Source organism: Corvus kubaryi, unplaced genomic scaffold (genome assembly GCF_017639235.1).
Source record: "Corvus kubaryi isolate FWS band 111438036 unplaced genomic scaffold, C.kubaryi_AGA036_p1.0 37354, whole genome shotgun sequence".
Taxonomy (NCBI): Eukaryota; Metazoa; Chordata; class Aves; order Passeriformes; family Corvidae; genus Corvus; species Corvus kubaryi.
Window position 1 is genome coordinate 9,327,814 of NW_024581116.1, and position 8,696 is coordinate 9,336,509.

Sequence of the window (8,696 nt, forward strand, 5' to 3'; positions counted from 1 at the left end):
GATATCCAGATACAAACCCAGCTGTTCAGGACATATTCTAGGACGTATCTACACTACAGCCCAACAGCTGGAGAACAGTGTGTGCTTCAGCCAGCTTCCAACTCTCTGGCTTTGCCACTGTGAACAGCCCCACTGGGCAGAAGCAGAACGTGTATGAATGTATCCTAATTAGCTCTGCAGGAGGCAAACCCAGTGGCTGCTATCAGACATGGATTGGCCCCTCTATGAAATCCCTGTACATGCACCTCATCTTTTTGCACAGGTTGTAGGTACAGTATATATCTTGTATGTTGTTAGAATTTTAATTAAAGTATTTACCCTTATAGCACTGTACATACAGCTGTACTTTCTAGAACACATACAAAGGCCAGATCCTTGTTTTATAAAGCTCACAGTTTAAAAAACAAAACAAAACCACAGCTAAAATGCAAGATGAAGGAGGCATCCACCATGGTTAAACACACATAGCCAGTATCATCAGGGAGAGGGAGGCTCTCAGGCAACAGGAGACCTCTGGAGAAGAATCAAAGACAGGAAGCAGAGCCAGAGAGGGAAGAAAAAAGGGATCAGTAAAAGCTAAGGATAAGACATGAGGCAGTTAGTACCTGTTGACACTTCAGGATTACATTCTCATATAACAGAGTGGGAAGCCTGACTGAGTAATGTTCACCTCTTAAACCACGTAGAAAAAAGTGTTACTTACTGATCTGTGTTCCAGTAGCACCTCTTTGTGGCAGACACTTGAGAAAAATGTAAAAACATCAAAGCCCCTTCCAACCATCCTATTTTCCGAAACAGGAATTAAAATGAGCAAACAATAGCCATTGAACTAAATAGCTAAGAACTCACCCAGTGTGGGGGACAACTCTTGCAAACAAAACCTATTTATGAAGAATGATCAAGGCTACTTTGTGGTCTTCTCACCATAACTGAGGAGGAAAATGGAGTCTTAGAAGCTACTTCTGTTAAGTACTTCAGCATTTCAATAATACTGGTGTATTGTTAGGATTTCACAGACAGAAGGAGGCAAGATTATTTATGCATATGGAAAAACCAGTTTGTGATTATTTGACTCTTTATTTAACGATGCATAATATAAAGTTTTAACAATGTTAAACACGTAACATACTGATTTCATACTATTCTAAATTTTCTCATTCTGCATGGATGGCAGGGACCAGATTCCAAGTCCACTGGAGCTCTTTGTAGAGCATTGTTCAACCTTACTTGTTGACGAGACATATCCAAGCCAGATTAAAACAACAAACAAAAAACCCCCAACACGACAACAAAGGCCCAATCAAAAAAAAAAAAAGAGGCAGAAAATACAAGGTCAAACTTTGCTGGACATTTGAAGATGCAGTTCTTTTGTATAAGTCAGTCTGGTTTGCAAAAATCATTAGTATCATCACATGTTTCATGCATCAAACTAAAATCCCTTTTCAGGCTATCAAACTTCCAAACAGAAAGCCTTCTATGCCATTCAAAACATGAATTTCAAGAACCTTCATTAATGTTGGTATTCATTTGAATGATTTAAAAAAATGTATACTTGAAAGGAAAAATAACTGCTTAAAAAATACAGTATATATTCTGGTGTAATGAAAGAACATCGACTATAATGAAATTACTGGATATGTGCTGGATGTTAATACTTGCACAAATAACTTTTTGCAGCATTATTCATTATATAAGCTGATTTTATTTTCAGTGCTAAAAACTTGTTAAAAGTTCACTTTCACTAACTTTAGAAAATCTTAACTTTTTCCTCTACATATACCAACTTCTACTAAAAAACAAAAGCATTTTAATTCTAACTACTAACTAATGTCTCAGATTTCATTCTCTAAGAGTCTTTAGTTACTTCGTATTTCTAAATATAGCAGATAAGAGTACAGAGAAATATGCTGTATTGTAAGAGCTTTTATAAACAAGATTTTCTAATTTTAGACTACTCCATTCTGAATAAAGTCTAATTAAATCACATATACTCTCAAATGTAGTCCACAAAAAGGATCATATTCACATCTCCTCACTGCTATTTGATTCCATCTTACAGTGAACGATTTAATATCTACTTTTGAGTAAAAATGTTTTATATGAAGTAGAACACTAAACTTTAATTTAAAAAAATCAGTGATATATTATCTTTGTGAAATTATTTTTAGATATTAAAATCTAGTCATAGCTACTCTACACACACCTGGCTGAACAGTTGATCTAGTTAAGATTTTTTTTTTTCAACTACTTTGGGGATTGATTGGTTCAAGAACTTGTAGTGAAGTCCAGAACCAAGACATTTTAAGACCAAGGATAACTAATTACTAAAAAGCACAGAGAGAACAGAGCTACATTTTCCATTCTCCATGGTCTTTAAATCAAGACTGATTTTCTTTTCCCCTCCAAAATTTGTATGTGTTTCGTGAACAGGAGAGTAGAGGCATCGCTGAGTCAAACGCTATGGCCTCTACTAGACATGATTAAAATGTTCATTAATCTCCCTTGCAGATTTAAACATTTATGAATCTAAGGGCTTTCATCTCTAACATACAACTTTCTATTTATCTAGAAGTTAAAACTAATAAAAGTAATTTTCATCAAAAATTTTAAAGCCTTATATTTATTAGTCTAAAAACTCTATAAATTACTGTCACAACTTCTTTTTTTCCTGAGTATACATTTTGACTCGTACAGTCAAAGTCTGAACAACCAAAGTAATCCCATTGGTTATTATATTGGTCAATTTGACTCATTAGGAGTTAAAACAAAACTATGCTATTTTTTATGCCTAAGTACTGTATGAAAATACCTTGACAGGACCAAAAAAAAATTTCAACACCACTTGTAAGTCTTACCATTATGGATGTCAGTTTTGGAATCTTTTCATAAATGAACTTCAAGAAAGTCTAAGTTAGTGAACAAGAAATAAGAAAAATTATTTTTTCTGGTATTAAATAGTGCTGCATAAAAACAATGATGCTTCTCTGAAATCATCAATTATTTAAAATTAAAACTACTTTAAGCCAAAAGTGATTAAAGGTCATTTTAACAAAAAAGTTTAGTATCTCATATATACATTAGTGTAAAAGCTGTAAGAATCACCATTACATCTTTTTTCCTGCACATCAATTCAGACATTTTTAATGTGGATTGTATAGACAGTCTTCCTCAAATGGTTTTGTGATGATAAAGAATTTAAAATTCTTTATCTTCCTATTAACAAATTATTTTATTATAATTATCTTAAAAGATTCACTTGGTAATCTCAAATTATCACTTCTCATTACTTCAAAGCTTGTAGGTTGTTGACAAACTCATAGCAAACTCCTGCTTTTTCAGAAGAGTGAAACCGAGAAAGTTATAATACATTCCATTACATTTTTACAGTCTGGGATTGAAAATATGACTTCATGGGGTTTATTTCAGGGAGAAAATCTTCAATAGTATCTGTAATGCTTATTCCTTTGTCCTTGATATCATAATTTTAGAACACATCATGCTTAGTCCAACAAAAGTGCAGTTGTCCTTTCACTCCCAAGGAGCACTATTTATTTCAATTAGCTGTGGTTTTACAAGTTATTTTACAGAACATATTCTGTTCCTTATTTTCCTCAGGGGAATAATCACAAAGAAAAACAGCTTGATATTTTTATAAACACATCAGTGAATTTGTCTATCAAGTGATTTCTATCTTTTTCTCCTTCAACTGTCTCCTTGAAACTACTTACTTTTTTCAACTTTCATCTATGAGACCATTTCTAATAATCTGCCCTAATTTCCTACATGTGTATTATTGTCCTTTGAGTCACATTCACATCCAAATGTGGAAAAGCTCTTGAAAGCAGAGACCCTGTGGATAACATCCACATAGTTAAAAAAGAAAGAACACATATATATTCTTCACACTTTATAACTTAAAAAGCAATATGGATTTGCAGCACTACCCCGAGATTTTGTATTCCATGAACAAGTATCCTTTTATCATCTGTTTAGTTTCCTTTGAAAAGGTGTATAGCTATTACTCTCAGACCAATAGCATAAAATTCAAAAGATAAGATTCTCTCTCTATGAATAAAGACAAGTAGCTGGAGCTGAGGTAAGAAAGTGCCGCCCTGTGATGGGAGCCCATGTGGATCCTTACATCTTCCAGCACAGCAAACGCTCACAGCCTTCCCTGTTGGTCCTGCATTCCTGTACCACACAGTGCTTTCAGCAGTGCCATGGAGAGAAGATATGGAGCAAACCATGGTCTTTCCCAAGAAAGAAATAAACCACAAAGAAGATAATTGGTAAGGCCAAAGACACACACAAAAACACGGAACAAAACTACACTCCGAAGGAAGAAAAAATATCCCAAACATGTAGAGAACGGCAAAAGGTGTGCAAATGCAGGTAATAGTGACCCAAAAGAAAATGGAGACAGATGAAATGGTCTAGGCTCATTACAGAGTAGTCTGAATCAAAATTAGGCATGAGAAATAACACAGGAAGATCACACAGTTGCTTTTCTCTATTAATATAAGACAAAATTAAAGGAAAACAAAGAATCCATGGGCAATCAAACCCACCTGGAAACAAGCTTCTTTACAGACCACTCCAATGAGTATTTAGCCCCAAAGCACACTGTTAAACAATACGTATTGAAAACAAAAGGAGGAAGACCGGTGCTGACAATGTTTAACATCACAGACAAGGAGCACAGCTGCTCAGGGTAAGTTCTTTGTGTTTCAATTCCTAGGACTTTAAAACCAAATATGTCTCCCATATTTTAAATTTTCTAACTCTATCTTCAATTAGTGTACATTGCTGCTTGATTCACAATTAGAGGATGAGCCAGCACTTTTTGGCCAAGTGACATAAAGTTCTGGAAATCCACGATAATCTGCAAAAGTTGACAGAACTGAATACCTAAAATGGGAGCATCAGGCACAGATACAATACAAAAAAGTTTAGGAATCCATTTTGCAGACAGACATAACATTACAATTCCAAATCTGAAAAACAGAAGCAGGACAACAGCTTGAAATGTAAACAATTACAGAACCACCCACAACAAAGTTCACCATGTTCATGTGTTTGTTAAGGGAATATATATTCTTAGATTTAGAACCTTCCTGCAGCTATAATGAGTGTATATACGGAAAGAAAAGTCAAGAGGCCTGTAGCACCACAATCGTGCTGCAATCCCCAAGCAGGACCCTACTGGAAGGCACGTCGGGATCCCCCCAGATCCCAGACATGCTGCAGTCGGCAGGATGTTGCACCCTGGGACACGTGGCACCCTTTCCAAACAGCACTAAAGCCAGCAGCATTGCACCGCTTCCATCCTGCACAGCCAGCCTAATTTCCTCTGCTCTGCTCTGCCCTACCCTGCCCCATCACATCCCGGGTGGACTTGGCCTCATCATTCTGGCCAGAGCACAGTTTTCCTTCCAGCTGGTGCTGTGGGGGGTTGTATCAGCTATGACTCTTCTGGCACAATACACCAGGGGAAGGCACACAGGGAACCGCACAACGGGACCAAGAGCAGCGGAGACATCTGTGGCATTTGCTCTGTGTTGTGGGTTACATAACGCTGTGATACTCCAAAGTAGATGTTGCCTGACGACACAGCTGATGTGCTGGCAATAGCTGGATGTTCCAGAACAGGGAGCACGTTGAAAAATCAGTGGTGTAATTCTGTGTGCAAGTATACTTTTGTATGGGGCAAGAAGACAGGGAAACCTAGAAAACTGGTACAATATTGCAGCCCTATGTCATAAAAGTTTGTGGCTAAATAACAAGATTAAGGATTCAGTCCTTAATTAAAATGCAGGGATAACACATAACCAAGATGAAGAACACGTTTCCTTACTTTTCCTTGACAGCAACATTAGCCCAGACTACTTCACGCTTTGTTTGAATGGAGAAAAACATAATTAAAGTTTTAATTAGAATTGATTACAGTCCACAAACCTGAAATGGATTGTGCTGCTTGAACACTGTACCAGAAGATCTTTCAAGAGAACTGATGTTCTTAAATGAACTATGTTCTTTAAAAAGGAAAGGCACTCTGTCAAGTAATAGGGTAGTAGTGAAAACTAATGACTCCGAAAACATGTCACAAAAACAATCACTAGTAAGCACACATTCTGAAAGGGACAGTGATTACATATTTACAAAGACTGAGCTTCCATATACACTTATTTTTCTCTGTGATTAATCTGTTGCATATCATATTCTGGTTATAAAATATGTACACCTTTTCACTCTTCATAAAGAGATGGTGATACCTCTGAGATCTGAACTTTCCAATGTATAAAGGAAGAGAATGGCTATCCACAGGCACACTAATAAAAAATTGCTAAAAATATTTTGCCAGCAGAATTGTTGGGAGAAGTACCTGTATCTCTTAAACCCATCTGTTACATTAACATCTTCTGTACAAGAACACGGAATTTATTCATATATTTGGCCTTTTAATAATTAGCTACAGCTCAAATGCCCAAGTAATCACCTTTCAATTTTAATGAAAAGGGCAGGTGTTTTCATCGCCCTGTTATCTGCACGTTTCCTTGTCAGCCGAAAAGCCCGGCGGTGCAGGTAAGGCCCCTCCCCGCCTTGCTGCACTGCTCCGGGTCGCGCGGGACTCGGGAGCGCGGTACCTGAGCAGCGGCGGGAGCTCCGCCCGCTCCGGCTCCAGCTGCCCCTCGCCCGAGGAAGGCGGAGAGCCCCGTCCCACCTCCGAAAAGCCCCTGAACAGGCTCCTCCAGGGGCGGGGAAGTGGAGGGTCTGCAGTTGCGTAAGATGAACCCCCCCCTTCCCCTCCCAATCTCCGACGGTTTCTCCGCACGCCAGAGCCCGGAGCAGCAAGCCCGGGCTGGGGCAAGTCAGGGAGGTGCCGGGGGATCACCCAGCAGAGGAAAGGCTCATGGCATTGGGGACAGGATGCGAAGCTGGGGTGGGGGGAACCTTGAAAGTGGCTTCATGCAGGAAGGGGACCGCCCGGCTGGGGTGGGAGGAGGGAGGCGTTCCCTTGTGGGGGCAGTGGGGAGAGCGGGGGACTCCGGGGGGTGGGGACACCCCCGGGCGGGCGGGGGGAAGCCTCGCACGGGGGGAGCCGGCGGCACGGGCAGCCCCGCGAAGGGCAACGAGCGGCGGGGACCGAGGGACTCGCGGTGCCCGGGGACCGGGCTGTGCGGGAGGGCGGCAGTGCTGGGGACCCTTCTGGCAGCCGCCGCAGGGAAACCCGCAGCGGCCCGCACGGCGCTGAGCCGCCGTGTCCCGGGGCGGCACCCCGGGCGTCCCCGCCGCAGCTCTGGGCACCGCGCTGCCCCCACACCCCGCGGCCAGGATCCAGTCCTTCCCGGCGGGGGGCTGGAAAAGGAGGGCGAAGAAGCGCTCAGCATACCGGCAGGCGTTCCTCCCCTCGCCCCACACACACAGCACGTCTCTCCGGGAGCGAGCAGCTCATTTCCAAGCGATGCTGGCGCGCAAAGTTGCGCCGGTCGGGCAGCCCCCGCCCGCGCTCCCTCCCTCCCTCCCTCCGCGGCCGCGCACATCCCGGCCCCCGCAGAGCCCCCGCACTCCGCTCCGCTCGGGTCAGCGCGGAAATCTCCTCCCTCGCTTTCCGCCCCGGCTGCTCACGATCTGCCTCAACCTGCTCCTCCTTTTGTTTTGATCTTTGGAAATGAAATTCTCTCTCCTGCCGTCTCCTTTCCCTCCTCCTTCTCACGCCTTCGTGTGGGAGATGCCCAGGATCGCACACCAGCTTTTGTTATCTCCTCCCACCTCCATCTTCACTCCGATTGATGCCCTAGTAAATAGCAGGAGCGCGGCACCTCCGCCCCGCACCTACCTCGCTCCCACCTGCAAACACCTCGCGTGTTAAATAAATTAAATGATAAAATAAAAACATCCCTTACAGGCATTAAGAAAAGCGATAAAGCGACCGCATGGATCGGGAGCACTTTTGCCTCCCCCGTGGTGTGATGATGACCTTGCGAGAGCTGGTCTGGCGCTTGGTTTCGGACGGTCTTTTCCCCCCCCCCCCCTTTTTTTTTCCTCCCCTTTCCCTACTGGAAAAAAAATCACGCCCTTTTCGCTATCGCTTTTCAGAGGAACACGAACGCCAAAGACTACCGCTTCCACCAAAGCGTTTCCAAGCGCAAATTGTTACGCGACAGCTCAGCTCTTCCTTTGGATGCTGTCAGTGTTTATATCCGGATCGGTGGGGGATTCGGTCTCTCATCTCTCAAGAGTTAACCGCAAATCGCTCCGGGTACGATTTCCCTCCATCTCGCCAGTGGAACAACTCCCGCACACGGACCGCGCACACCAACTTTCCCGGTGAGGATGACCCCCGAGCGCTGAGCAGCGCCGAGGCCGCGCAGCCCTCGCCTCAGCCCCGCTGCGCCTCTATCCCGCCGCCTTCCCTGGAGCAAAAGCCCCGCGCGGGGCAGCCCGGCAGACGGTTCTCGCCCGCACCTCGCGGGTGCGGAGCCCAGAACCCCCCCCCCCCCCCTTTCCCCCTCCGGTCCCTCCCCGCACTTACTGCGGGCGCGGGGTCTGTCCGCGGTGCGGAGGAGGGCGCAGGGCCCGGGGTCCCGCCGCGGTGCTGGGGCCGGAGGGACACGCGGCGCCGCCTTGGTGCGCGCCCGCCGCCGCTCGCGCCGCAGCTCCTGTGCGCGCCCCCGCTCCGCCCCGCGCGCCGCCCG

At 43.9% G+C, this 8,696-nt stretch overlaps 1 protein-coding gene across 2 annotated transcripts in view; it reads right to left on the minus strand.

Annotated features, from left to right (window-relative positions):
• VSNL1 (visinin like 1) overlaps positions 1-8,690 on the minus strand; it is an 86,921-nt gene extending 78,231 nt beyond the window's left edge. Inside the window, exon 1 of one of the 2 annotated variants that reach the window (XM_042032928.1) lies at positions 8,534-8,690. The gene's annotated coding sequence lies outside the window, so the exon portion shown is untranslated. Of the gene's footprint in view, positions 1-7,639; positions 7,746-8,533 lie in introns of those variants that run through there. The other variant, XM_042032929.1, reaches the window with a different exon arrangement.
• Between the last annotated feature and the right edge of the window lie 6 nt (positions 8,691-8,696).